Genomic DNA, 13,204 nt, shown 5'->3' with positions numbered 1-13,204 from the left:
AATTCAACTTAAAAGGTGAAACTAATATATTATATAGACTCATTACATGCAAAGTGAGATATTTCAAGCCTTTATTTGTTACAATTTTGATGATTATGGCTTACAGTGAAAACCTTTTCACAATATTCTAATTTTGAATTTGGGGTTTTCATAAGCTGTAAGCCATAATCATCCAAATTATAACAAATAAAGGCTTGAAATATCTCACTTAGCATGTAATGAGTCTATATAATACATTAGTTTCACCTTTTAAGTTGAATTACTGAAATAAATTACCTTTTTCGAGTTTCACCTGTATTTACCGGTAAGTCATTCTGGCAATTTTACGGTAATTACCTAGTGAATCATTCAGTCAAGAGATTTGCTCAAACAACACTGATTCATCCAGTAATGAAACAAGTGAAGTATTTATGAGTGAATCTTTGAATCATTCATTCAAACAGATTTAATTAATTCTGACTAATTAAACATTTTAAATAGACTGCAACATTTTGTCATAACCTCATTACATCTTATTTTGTTCAAAATCGTAGAAGAATCTTGATCTTTATTTGAAACAAATAAAATCATGATTCTCAATTTATCCCGATTCGTGCAGCTCTGATGTACTATTAAATTATGAAGGTGGGAAGAGGACGAGACCAGCTGCTTTAAACTCCCTCTTCAATCCAATTTGCACACAAATGAGAGAACAATGTCCCAGCGTCCCCCAACTCTACTGTCCCAAGGCTAGGGTCTTATCTTCAGCACATACGCGAATGAATGTTAATGGCATTAACACAGCATGTCGATCAGTCAAAGCGTGTTTGTATGTAAGGCTGGGTACACACCAAAAGATAATCGGGCTGATTTTGAGCCGATTTCCCCCCTTCCGACAATCCTAGCTTTGTCCCGATTATCTTGATGGTTCTACAGATTATCTCATCAGATTTTCCCTTGGTGTGAAGTGTGTTAAGAGTGTCCGAACCTTCTCGGAAGAACGTCGGAGCCGCCCCGATCATGAACATGTTGAATATTTACCATCAGAAGTCCTGATGTGTGGGGGGAACAAACGCGCACGCTCTGGAGATTATCACGTGAAACGAAACAATATCCAATCAGAAAGCGAGATGATGGAAGACATGGTCATACACACACACACACACACACACACACACACACACACACACACACACACACACACACACACACTTGCAGTGTTAAGGGTTCAGTGAAGTTCTATAGAGGGATTAAATAACTATTTCTAAAGAGACAATAAATCCAATAAAGAATAAATGGTAACACTTTACAATAAGGTTCATTAGTTAACATTAGTTAACTTCATTAGTTAACATTAACTAATAATGAACTGTACTTATACAGCATTTATTCATCTTTGTTAATGTTAATTTCAACATTTACTAATACTTTATTAAAATCTTGTTAACATTAGTTAATGCACTGTGAACTAACATGAACAAACAATGAACAGCTTTATTTATATTAACTAACATTAACAAAGATTAATAAATACAGTAACAAATGTATTGCTCATTGTTAGTTCATGTTAGTTAATACATTAACTAATGTTTAATAAATGAACCTTATTGTAAAGTGTTACCGAATAAATAAAGATAATAAAGATTGAAAATATTTCTGTATAAAAGGTTCTATATAATGCTGGGTACAATGTTTTTTTTTCTGTGGAAATCATTCCAAACACTATCATCGCGACAGTAAAAGAAAGTTTCTTCCTGCATATCGTCCGCCATTCTTATTCTGAAGTCTCGCGAGGTTTTGTAAGAGATTTCCCGTGTTCACAGTCGAGACTCTGGTTGAAAATCTGTTGGTGTGTAAGTGTGCTGTCTTTGTCACATCACTATGGAGGAAAACGGTTAAATCTAGGATTTTTTGTCCTCATGTTTGTGGTCTATCACATTATGAAAATCTTATAAGATGTAAAAAATCTTTTGGTGTGTACCCAGCATAAGTCGTTACAGGTGTTTTAAGACTTCTGGAGAAAAGTGCAACGAGAGATGAAGGCAGCACACGAGAGAAAGACACAATGGCCTTGAAACAATTGCACAGTATACATTAGACGATCTGCGTGAATGCACAGGTATGTGGTTGTAGTCAACACAGAGAAAGAAAGACTAAAGAATCTCTCTCTCTCTCTCTCTCTCTCTCTGTCCCTGTGGTAAATGAGTTTCTCTGGTTCCCAGGCATCAGGAATGTCCAGGTAAACTGAGTGCTGAAACTCTCCAAAATACAACATGACATAATGGAAGGGGATCAGTTTACAACTCACCCTGGAGACACACACACACACACACACACACACACACACACACACACACACACACACACACACACACACACATAAATAACCACAAAACAGAGCGCATTCATCATATTACACGATACAGAAACACAAGCATTATTTTGATGGAAATTTACAGGACACATATATTTTCCCATGTCTAATTTTGTTTGTTTTTTCATCAGCATGTCTGTAAACTGTGATCTATTTAAACAAAATGCTACTCGTATGAAGTCAACATTACACACTAGCGCTATATTAATAACTGTACCGACTATTAAACCACATAAACACAGCCTCTAAAATGCTCTCACAGCATTCAGGACAAACATGGAAACCTATTTCATTTTAATACATTTTCTTCTGATGAATTGCGACTGAAACATTTCCACAGAAACATATGGGTGGATTTTCTTTCATTCAGATTCAATCTTCTGGATTTGCTCATTGGAAATGACATTGAGTCATGGATAAATTGCTTTTCGAGTGTTTAATTGATGGATGGGACCCATAAGCCCAGGCAGGGATCATGTCTGGACTTGCCCACTCCATTTAAACAGGCATATCCGCTTCAGGAGCATTCGATTGCCCATGTTAAAGCTCGGGATTACAGGTTTAAATGAAAGAAGAAAGCTGAAAGATGTTAGGTTTTAAATTAAGGTTTTTATCATGTATTTGATTAAAAAAAACAGTAAAAACAGTAATATTATGAAATATTATTACAATTTAAAATAATGGTTTTCTATTTTAATATACTTTAAATTTTTATTTATTCCTGTGATCAAAGCTGAATTTTCTTCAGTGTCACATGATCCTTCAGAAATCATTGATGATTTGCTGCTTCAGAAACATTTCTTATTATTATGTTACTATCAATGTTGAAAACAGTTTGTGGAAAGCATTGTGCTTTTTTTTTCAGGATTCTTTGATGAATACAAAGTAAAAAAAAAAAACAGCATTTATTTGAGATACAATTTGTTGTAACATTATAAATGTTTTTATTTTCACTTTTTTTATAAATTTAATGTGTCCTAATATATATATATATATATATATATATATATATATATATATATATACACACACACACACACACACAAGTGAAACTCTAGTTTATTTATTTCATTTATTCATTTACTCATATTTATTCAACTTAAAAAGTGAAACTATTATGTTATTATTATAATTTTCATAAGCTGTAAACCATAATCATCAAAATTATAACAAATAAAGGCTTGAAATATCTTACTTTGCATGTAATGAGTCTATATAATATATTAGTTTCACCTTTTAAGTTGAATTACATGAACTTTTGCACGATATTCAAATTTCACCTGTATATATATATATTCTCATAAAATTGAAAAAGGCTGCATCTGAAATCGAATACTTACCTATGATATAGTAGGTGGAAAAAAAAGTATGTGACAAAAGAAGTATTTCTGAATGCATACGATGGACACTTTAATATCCCATGATATTTTTTTAGTACATCATTGTCATGTAAACGTACCCTCAGTCATTTCATTGACCCATTAACTTAACCCTAGGTCACACAGAGAAGCTTTCCCTGTAATAAGCTAAAGAAAAGCTTGGTTAAAACTGTCAGCTAAATGGCATATTACTAAAATTAGTATCCTAGTTGATAAAGGCTGTGGTCCTCTAATCAAATCTCTGAGGTTTGACCTCGACTGTGGGTGATAAATGAGGTGGAGGGTCACTAATGAACAAAGTGTGCAACATCAGGCTTGCTATAGGAGAACTGTTAGCCCAGTAACCAAACTGTAATCACTTTGAATAATAAAAACTAAAAAAAAAACTGTATAACTACAACCCACGAGTACTGCTCATGAACACAGACCCCAGAGTATTGCTGGGACAGTGATAAATTGCTTCAAATATCTCAGAGGCTACAAATCCAATCTTCATCAGATAACCTTCAGGACTTGGTTATCACACTCGCTTAAATTCAGCAACATGCAGGAAACTGAACACACACCAAACTGCACTGTGAGAAAATAACCCATAGAAAAATGGATAATGTCCTGGCATAAAATTACCTTCTCCGTTAAGTTTACAGACATTTCCTTCAACCCAAAAACACAATACAATAAACTGCGTAATTCCAAATATGGAAACAACATCTGTGAAAAATCCACACAGAAGATTCCTTCATATTAACACAGTATATTGGACCGCCTTTTTTGCATTTAAATATACAATACATGCACGAAAACAGCATGTTTTTGCTCCCACTCAAACATGGATTTACAACATGGTGTAATAAATGTTCTGTGGGGTATTTTGAGCTGAAACTTCACAGACACATTCGGGGGACACCTGAGACTTATGTTACATCTTGTAAAAAGGGGCATAATAGGTCCCTTTTAAGATATTAATTTAGGAACTGTTGTTTAGTAAGCTTCATTCATAATGCTTCCCGCGTCGCAAGCCTGTGCGCTCTCTAAACACTGTAAAAAAAGCAACACTTTAGGTTTTAAAGTCTTCAGTGGCATTAATTTACAGAAATTTACAGTAAAAAAAAAACGTATTTCATTATCTGATATAATGTTAATTTACAGACTAAATTTACTAGTACTAATATCTGTTTTGTATACCATTGTACTAGACAACCACCAATCACAGTTATGATGAGAGTCACATGATGAATCATAGCTCATCACAAGCAACTCTTCCAAAAGAAAGTTAATAGAAATGTTTAGAAGCTGCACAGTGTCATTCACACAAACACTAAACACCATCATGGTAACACACATGAAATTTAAAAAATGCAATAAACATTAAATGTAACATATAAACCCTAATGTACAAAAACTATGAAGAAACAGTACACTCTAAAAAATGCTGGGTTGTTTCAACCTAATTTTGGGTGAAATATGGACAAACCCAGCCATTGGGTTACATTTTTAAATTACATTTTTAACCCAACGTGTCGGTTTGTCCATATTTGACCCAAAATTGGGTTGAAACAACCCAGTATTTTTTAGAGTGTAATTTCAACAAAAATACATAAAATGTGAAGTGTCACGCAGGGAATTGTGGGAAGGTCAATTTACGGGTTTTCACTGTAAATTATACAGTAACTTGATCTTTTTCACTTCCAAAAACTGTACATTTAATGGTATTTTAAAGTAAAATTACATTAAATGTATGGTTAGATCTTTCACAGTTATTTACCGTACGGAAACTTTCTGTTAACAGTTTTTCAACATAGCATTTTTACGGCCTTTTACCGTAAAAATCATGTTAATTTTTTTACAGTGCTCTCGCAGTTGCCGCCGCCTTAGTTGTTCCGACGTTATTAACAAACATTTAGAAAATTTATATTTTCTTATTTGTGAATTGTTTCGAATTGGTAGAAGATAGAATCGTGATTCACATGTGAATCGATTTGTGTGTGTATTGTAATGGATATTTTTGGATATAAATGACCGTGATAAACTAAAATGATTACAATGTTGGTCATGCTGCCCTTGAATGGGGATTATTCAAACATGTGAGCTGTAGTCACCTATGAAACTACAATTAACCTCCAGTCCCAGCACATCTGACCCAGCATTAGATAGAGGTAATGACCTCTCAGACGCTGCATGAAGACATCAACACAAACCGATGATTCCCAAACCTCCGACCTAGAGTTCACACACATCAACTTCCTCTGCATTCATCCCCGATCATAGACGCCCTCCTCTCGTCTTTTCTTGTCACAACGGAAGAAAGGGAGAGTGATGATCTCGTTTACTGTGCGACCACATGAAGGCCAACAGCTTCAATCACGGCTCCATTAATCAGGAAACACTAAACAATGGCGGAGACACAATACGTTACAGTATGACAACACAGTTAAACGGTGAAACACAGTGTGTGTGTCATCACTCAGGAACCGACACTTACAGCGTGAACGGAGAGGCTGGGAAGATCAGAAAGCGAGCGGAGGAGACGAGAAGGGAAGAAAGCCAGAGAGAGAACGGCTCACCTTTCCTCATAATAACTGTGCTCACCTGTTTGTCTCCTCACCTGAGGCTGTGGGATCCTGATACCATCCCTCCCTCCATAAACCACCACACAAAGATGGACAGATAATACTGTTCTTTCACCACCTTGATGCCCACAGAAATCCATTCACTCGCTCTCCCTGAACCTTCAGCCCTGCCCTGAAACCGATCCAGACGGACTTTTTTCCTCCACAATTTTCTCACACTCACAGCTGTGACTCTTTAAACAGACCGACATATCCTCATACACACATCAATGCATAAAAGATAATGCATTAAAGGATAATTCCGGTATTTAACACCTTGAGTCTATATTGTAGTTTGTTTTGGATGAACAAGAGTGGTGGGCAACATTTTTTTGACAATGGTTCCTCTCTCGAGTTTTTGACTATAAAAGAATTGGCCATGGACCCATTTAACATTGGAGTCAATGGGCATGTCCGAAAATGTCATTAAAACAGCCAATAATGTTCGTTTACAAAACTGTGCAACTCACCGAGTGGTTAGTGGTGTTCATTGATGATTATAAACAATATATCGTCGCAATATATGATTCCAATCCGTTTATTTTGCTATAGTGGAACTATTTTTTCAACAATGGGATTTTACAAAATGACGAATAAAACACGACAGAAACTGTATTTCGCAACACTTTTTGGTTCTGAAACATCAACTAACATCACTAATCACTCGGTGAGTTGCACAGTTTTGAAAAATAATGTTAAAGGTTGTTTTAATGACATTTTCGGACATGCCCATTGACTCCAATGTTAAATGGGTCCATGGCCAATTCTTTTACAGTCAAAAACTCGAGAGAGGAACCATTGTCAAAAAAATGTTGTCCACCACTCTTGTTCATCCAAAACAAACTACAATATAGACTCAAGGTGTTAAATACCGGAATTATCCTTTAACTTCAGCACATTAATAATAATAATAATAATTTGTTACATTTATATAGCGCTTTATCTGAGACCTCAAAGCGCTTTACATAGAAGGGGGGAATCTCCTCAACCACCACCAATGTGCAGCATCCACTTGGATGATGCGACGGCAGCCATATTGCGCCAGAACGCCCACCACACACCAGCTTACTGGTGGAGAGGAGACAGTGATGAAGCCAATTAGTATATATAGGAGGATGATTAGGAGGCCATGATGGACAGAGGCCAAGGGGCAAATTTGGCCAGGATGCCGGGGTTACACCCCTACTCTTTTTCGAAGGACATCCTGGGATTTTTAATGACCACAGAGAGTCAGGACCTCGGTTTAACGTCTCATCCGAAGGACGGCGCTCTTTTGGCAGTATAGTGTCCCCATCATCATACTGGGGTGTTAGGACCCACACAGACCACAGGGTGAGCGCCCCCTGCTGGTCTCACTAACACCTCTACCAGCAGCAACCTGGTTTTCCCAGGAGGTCTCCCATCCAGGTACTAACCAGGCTCAGCCCCGCTTAGCTTCAGTGGGCAACCAGTCTTGGGCTACAGGGTGATATGGCTGCTGTTTTTGCTTTTATTATGCTTTGTTCTAAGTGTTATTAGTTGTGTTTGGATTAGAGAGTAATTTTAACTTTTTTTTATATCAGCGATATATTATTATATAGCTAGCGCCATCGCCATGCTCTCAGGGTTTCCCAATTCAGGGGTTCACGATGTTGATAAAAAAAGCTAATAATTAATTTAACTGAATGTGAGATTAAAATTAATAAGATAACTGTGATATAAGCCACTGTATTCAGCATCTCAGAGCAGCTTGGTTCACATTAAACACAGCCAAATCCATCTCTGCATGTGCTGTAAGTTTTGGGAAACTTCTTTTACATATTCGCATAATTTCCAACATTGTTGTGCACCGAAGTTTACAACATTTTAGCAGTATTCAGCTTGAAGATTTTAAACGTTTGAAAGTAAAGAATGGGGTCTTTAATGTTTTCCTTTAGTGTGTAATGTATCTGTTTGTGCATGTATATGATCTGCAATGTTGCCACGTTACAAAGTCTACGTCACAATGTGAAATATTAGCGTAATGTTCATCCAAAGGCATATGCAAAGAAATAAAGAAAGCAACCATTTCAGGGAATTGTAGTGTCATCATGTCGTGGAAACACTGTGTGTTTGGATGTTGAAGAGGTTGCAGTACAGCACATTTCACAGAGGACACACTGTAAAAAAAATATTTTCATGATTTGTTATCACAACTTTTTATCTTTTGTCAAATCAACTTCGATAACTAATGTGTGAAGATAACACACTATTTTGAGTTTCTGTTTATTTAACCATTCTTCTTCATTGTATGAACTCAACATTTTAATTACAACGAACTCAAAATTTTAAGGCAACAAAGGTAACTTGCTTTTTTAAGTTAAACCAATATTTTTTTACAGTGCAGCTTTCTGAACGCAGAGGATATACAAATAATATTTTTACATTTTGTTGGCTAAAGCTTATGTTTTTTTCCCATTCCACTACGCTGCCTTTCCAATCTTTTCCTATGTAAAAGGAAGACTTGAAGAGCATGTTTGACTGTTGCACTCGCTGTGTTTTTGTTTATGCTCGTAAAGCTGCTTCGCCAAGCACGCACTTGCTGTGTTGCCATGTCCACTTATTTTAGGCATTTTTGGGCTCGTTATTTTTTCCATATTAATAAGTGAAGTGACAACTAAGTTCGATTGGAGTGTGTACATGGTGTTTAGCCAGTGTCATAGTTTGTTGAACGAGAACACTCAGCTGAAGTGTTCTCGTTCACGCAAGCATTTCTAGTCGAAATGCTTGCAAACAGGGGTGGCCGGAGGGGTTACCATGGCCACCCCCTAGTTACGCCCCATTCCAAAAAGGTTGTTACAAAACTAAACCCTAAATTATAAGACAACATTGCATACGTCCTTTGCAGAGAAGGAAATCCCATGATGTATTGCTCAATGATAAGATGATGAATGAACCATGAGAAATGTTGATTATACATAAACTTACAATCCATTTAATAACACATTATTGATGAAAAATACATTAACATAATAAAAAAAGGTCTATTTTACCCAATATTATTATTTGAGTGTGCTGTGCCTGTGTATTTGTGTGTTTGTTGTCATACATGAACTTCTATGGAAGAAACGCATCCCACTGGGTTCACCTTAAAGCGATTGGCTGGCACTCTGCGTTTTTCGACTCTCATTTTTTCAAGTTGTGCATTTCTTACGTTTTTGATGCTTGCATTAACTTAGCAATAGCAACACACTAACACGATATTGAAATCAACCATAAGTCTAGTCTCCAGCTATTTACATGATGAGCTCTAACTGAAGTCACATTGGCTTCGTGAGTCCCTTTGGATATAAGCGTCTGCCAAATGCATGAATGTATGATGCAAAGATTTAGTACAATAGTTGGTATGTATCACAAAACAAAAAGCTTATAAAAACAATACAAATTGTAAAGCTTTTCAAATACATATAACTGCCTTGATATTATAAATTTTCATTTTTGTATTTATCACTTTTTTATTTTCTATTTTGTATTATTGTTATGTTCATTTTATACTTTAGTTGATGTTATTCTCTGGTTAAACATTTTGAGCTGTATTTACAATGCTTTGTATTCATCTTATTTTTTATTGCATTGTACTTGAAATGTCTATAATTGAACTAAATAAAAAATTTAAAAATAGTTGGTACATACAGGTGAAACTCGAAAAATTTGAATATAGTGCAAAAGTTAATTTCAGTAATTCAACTTAAAAGGTGAAACTAATATATTATATAGACTCAATACATGCAAAGTGAGATATTTCAAGCCTTTATTTGTTATAATTTTGAAGATTATGGCTTACAGCTTATGAAAACCTTTTCACAATATTCTAACTTTGAATTTGGGGTTTTCATAAACTGTAAGCCATAATCATCAAAATTATAACAAATAAAGGCTTGAAATATCTCACTTTGCATGTATTGAGTCTATATAATATATTACAGTGATGTTCCACGTTGGCCACTTGTGAGGTTCATTTCATGATGCTAAGAGTCAGAGAACAGCCCAATTCAGGCAACAACATTATATATATATATATATACAGTATATGTAAACTAGCAAACCCTACTTGTACCATCCCATCAGTCTCCTAGAGCTGGCCAGTTATTTTAAAGGGATTCTGAAGCCTGAAGCTGGTTGTAATGCAGCACTGCAGCAGAATTACAGCAAGAGTATATTGTAATGTTTTACATGAGAGAGATGTGGGTCATGAGACTCATCTTTCTTTTTTGGGGGGTTTCAGTGACTCATCGAAGAGTTTGATATCAACCTCTCCCTTGAGATTCTGATCATAAGATTAGCATTATGTGTGATGACTTAGCATAATGACTAGACTTTCATGATCTCAACCACAAGACAAACAAAAGAGTTGGTTTCCTTCTTGGGGCCTTGGGCATCTCTCTTTTATATGTAGGTTTGTATGAAGTTATATCATAAAATCACACCAGTATTAAATCACAGTGGCCTAATTAAAGATTTGTTTTTAAGTCAACAATGAATGGCCTATTTGTATGTGATGGTGTCTGCTGTGTTACTAAAAACAAGTGGTGTTAATACGTCTGAAAAATAAGAGAGAATAAACACGTTTCATATAAGAAAGAGCCAAGAAATGATGAGACACAGCGGGAGGGTAAGAACAACACATTTTCTAGTCAAGACAATAACCACAGAGGAAATAAACACAAATTGAAGAGGAGTGGAGAAATAAACAAGCTGTAAATTATTGTTCAGGTTTGACTTGACCAATCGAAAACCAATTCTGTGGTTCACGACAAAGTAACCAAACAACTTTCATTGGCAGCAAGATTGCATTTGTAATGTTGCTTTTGTGAATGTAATACTGAGGAACAAATTCAAACAAAATATATTGTTTATTTTTGGCCCAACAATGAAAATCGTTTGGTTACAATGTTGGTATGGATCGGTATGTGGTGAACATAAGTGGAGAAGCAAACGAGTGCCGTTATATGAAATATCAGCGGCCTTATTAAATTACAGGACCAGAGCAATACCCATTAAGTTACAAAGACGCTCTTATCTTGAGCCACCACTACACCAATACATAAAATTAAAAGGAAATGTAGTGCTGCAATCTTTCACCCTCATCTTTTTCTCTCTCACACACACTCTATCTATCTGCTCTAATCAATAAGTGCGTAATCAGTTTAAAGACTAATGCTGGAGAGAGCCAAACACTGACTGCAGAACTCACGGTTCAGTAAGATCCCTGGCACAGCATGTCTATACGCTCTCACCAGCCAGCATTACTACCTCCATATGCTCAGCGTAATGCCACTGAGGTCAGATCAAGGTTAAATGAAAACTTCCCTATCAGCAAGCCAAGAAACAGCACACCAGCTTATTTGGCTTTAAGGAAACCACTTTAAGGCTGCAATCCAAATTTGCTGTAAATAGATAAGAGGCAAACAAATGCTTCTATACAACACTTCCAGTGCATCTACTTTGAAAAGGTTTCTCTCAAAGGGTTTGTTTGCCCAAAAATGGAAATGCTGGCATCATTTACCCACCCTCATGTCATTCCAAACACAGAAGACTTTCGTTTATCTGGCGATTAAATCTAATTTGCACATCAAATTTGGCTGAGACACTACCCCCAAAAGTCATTATTAAAAGCAGCAAATAGACATTACAAAAAGTAGCTTTAGATCTAAAAAATTTGTATTCAACATAGAATTTATAACACAAACTTTTACAGTGCGTTCACACCGCCACATCCCTGCCAACGACGCCGTGGAAAGATTCGTGGACGCTCTGACGTAGATCGAATGCTTGTTCTTTTTTAAAACTTTTATTTAAAGGGGCCGCAAAGCAAACAAGCATGTCGATTGCTATTTTTGAAGAAAATTGATCGATGGAAAGAACTTAACAATTATAGTGACATGTTTGCTAGCGAAATAAAGCAATTAAAAGACATTTGTGTGGTGTGGCTTTTGTGTTCATGGTTAAGTGCTATTCTAATGTGCATTCCCGCTGAAAAACAAGCGTCCTATCGTGAAAATCTTGCCTATAAATAGTGTTGCGCGCCTTCTTATCAAATTTAAATGATCAACCTCTCCTCTATTTTGCTTGGGAACTGATGTGGTCGGAACCAAAGTTTACAGGACTGCGTTCCCTGGGATCCTCTCAAACGGAGCACTTCTACATTCCGATTGGTTGCCGTCGAAGTGCGTCATAGCTCATTACCATAAAGTTGACCTGACTTCAACTCTCGCCGTCCAAGACGCGACGTGCCGCCCTCGCCGGAGCTCGCTACCGGCTCTCATTGAAAATGAATGACTTCCGGCCACTTTGGCGCTCTCGCCGGCGGCGGTGTGAACGCACAGTTAGGCTTCAACGACCATGAGGGTGAGTAAATGATGACAGAATTTTTTCGTTTTTGGGTGAACTATCCCTTTAATGGGTTTTTTATATGGAAATATGAAATCTAAATGAGTAAGTAAATGGCTCTCTTTATGAATGGGCCATTGAATGTGGGTTGACCCGACTGATTCGCTCAAAACGTGGATTTATTCACAAACTTAACTGCACTGTGTGCTGCTCGGAGACGCACAACAGTTCTGCTCTGGCTTTACAGGCAAAATTTTGCAAAAGCAGACAATATTGTGTTTAAAATATAACAATATTAACTTCTTAGTGTGCTATTTGGGGCAAAAACAGCACTCGTGTAATATTGATCAATGCATCATTCATTTTAACGCATACTTTTTTCTATAACTAATTAATTAAATTAACACGTTAAATCGACAGCCCTATTAAAAACACAAATAAAGATACTTTTTATGAAACCTGAAAGTTATCTGTCCCTACTTGTTACACCAAAACTTTGACACTAGAAAGGGATC

General features: G+C 36.2%; 1 protein-coding gene across 2 annotated transcripts in view; it reads right to left on the bottom strand.

Moving 5' to 3' along the window:
* Positions 1-13,204, bottom strand: part of LOC307003331 (uncharacterized protein) — a 70,997-nt gene that overhangs the window by 48,741 nt on the left and 9,052 nt on the right. The window lies entirely within an intron of this gene.

Source organism: Phoxinus phoxinus (genome assembly GCF_949152265.1).
Source record: "Phoxinus phoxinus genome assembly, chromosome: 8".
Classification (NCBI taxonomy): domain Eukaryota; kingdom Metazoa; phylum Chordata; class Actinopteri; order Cypriniformes; family Leuciscidae; genus Phoxinus; species Phoxinus phoxinus.
The sequence above is the reverse complement of the archived record's forward strand: the minus strand, read 5'-3'. Positions and strand labels throughout refer to the sequence as shown.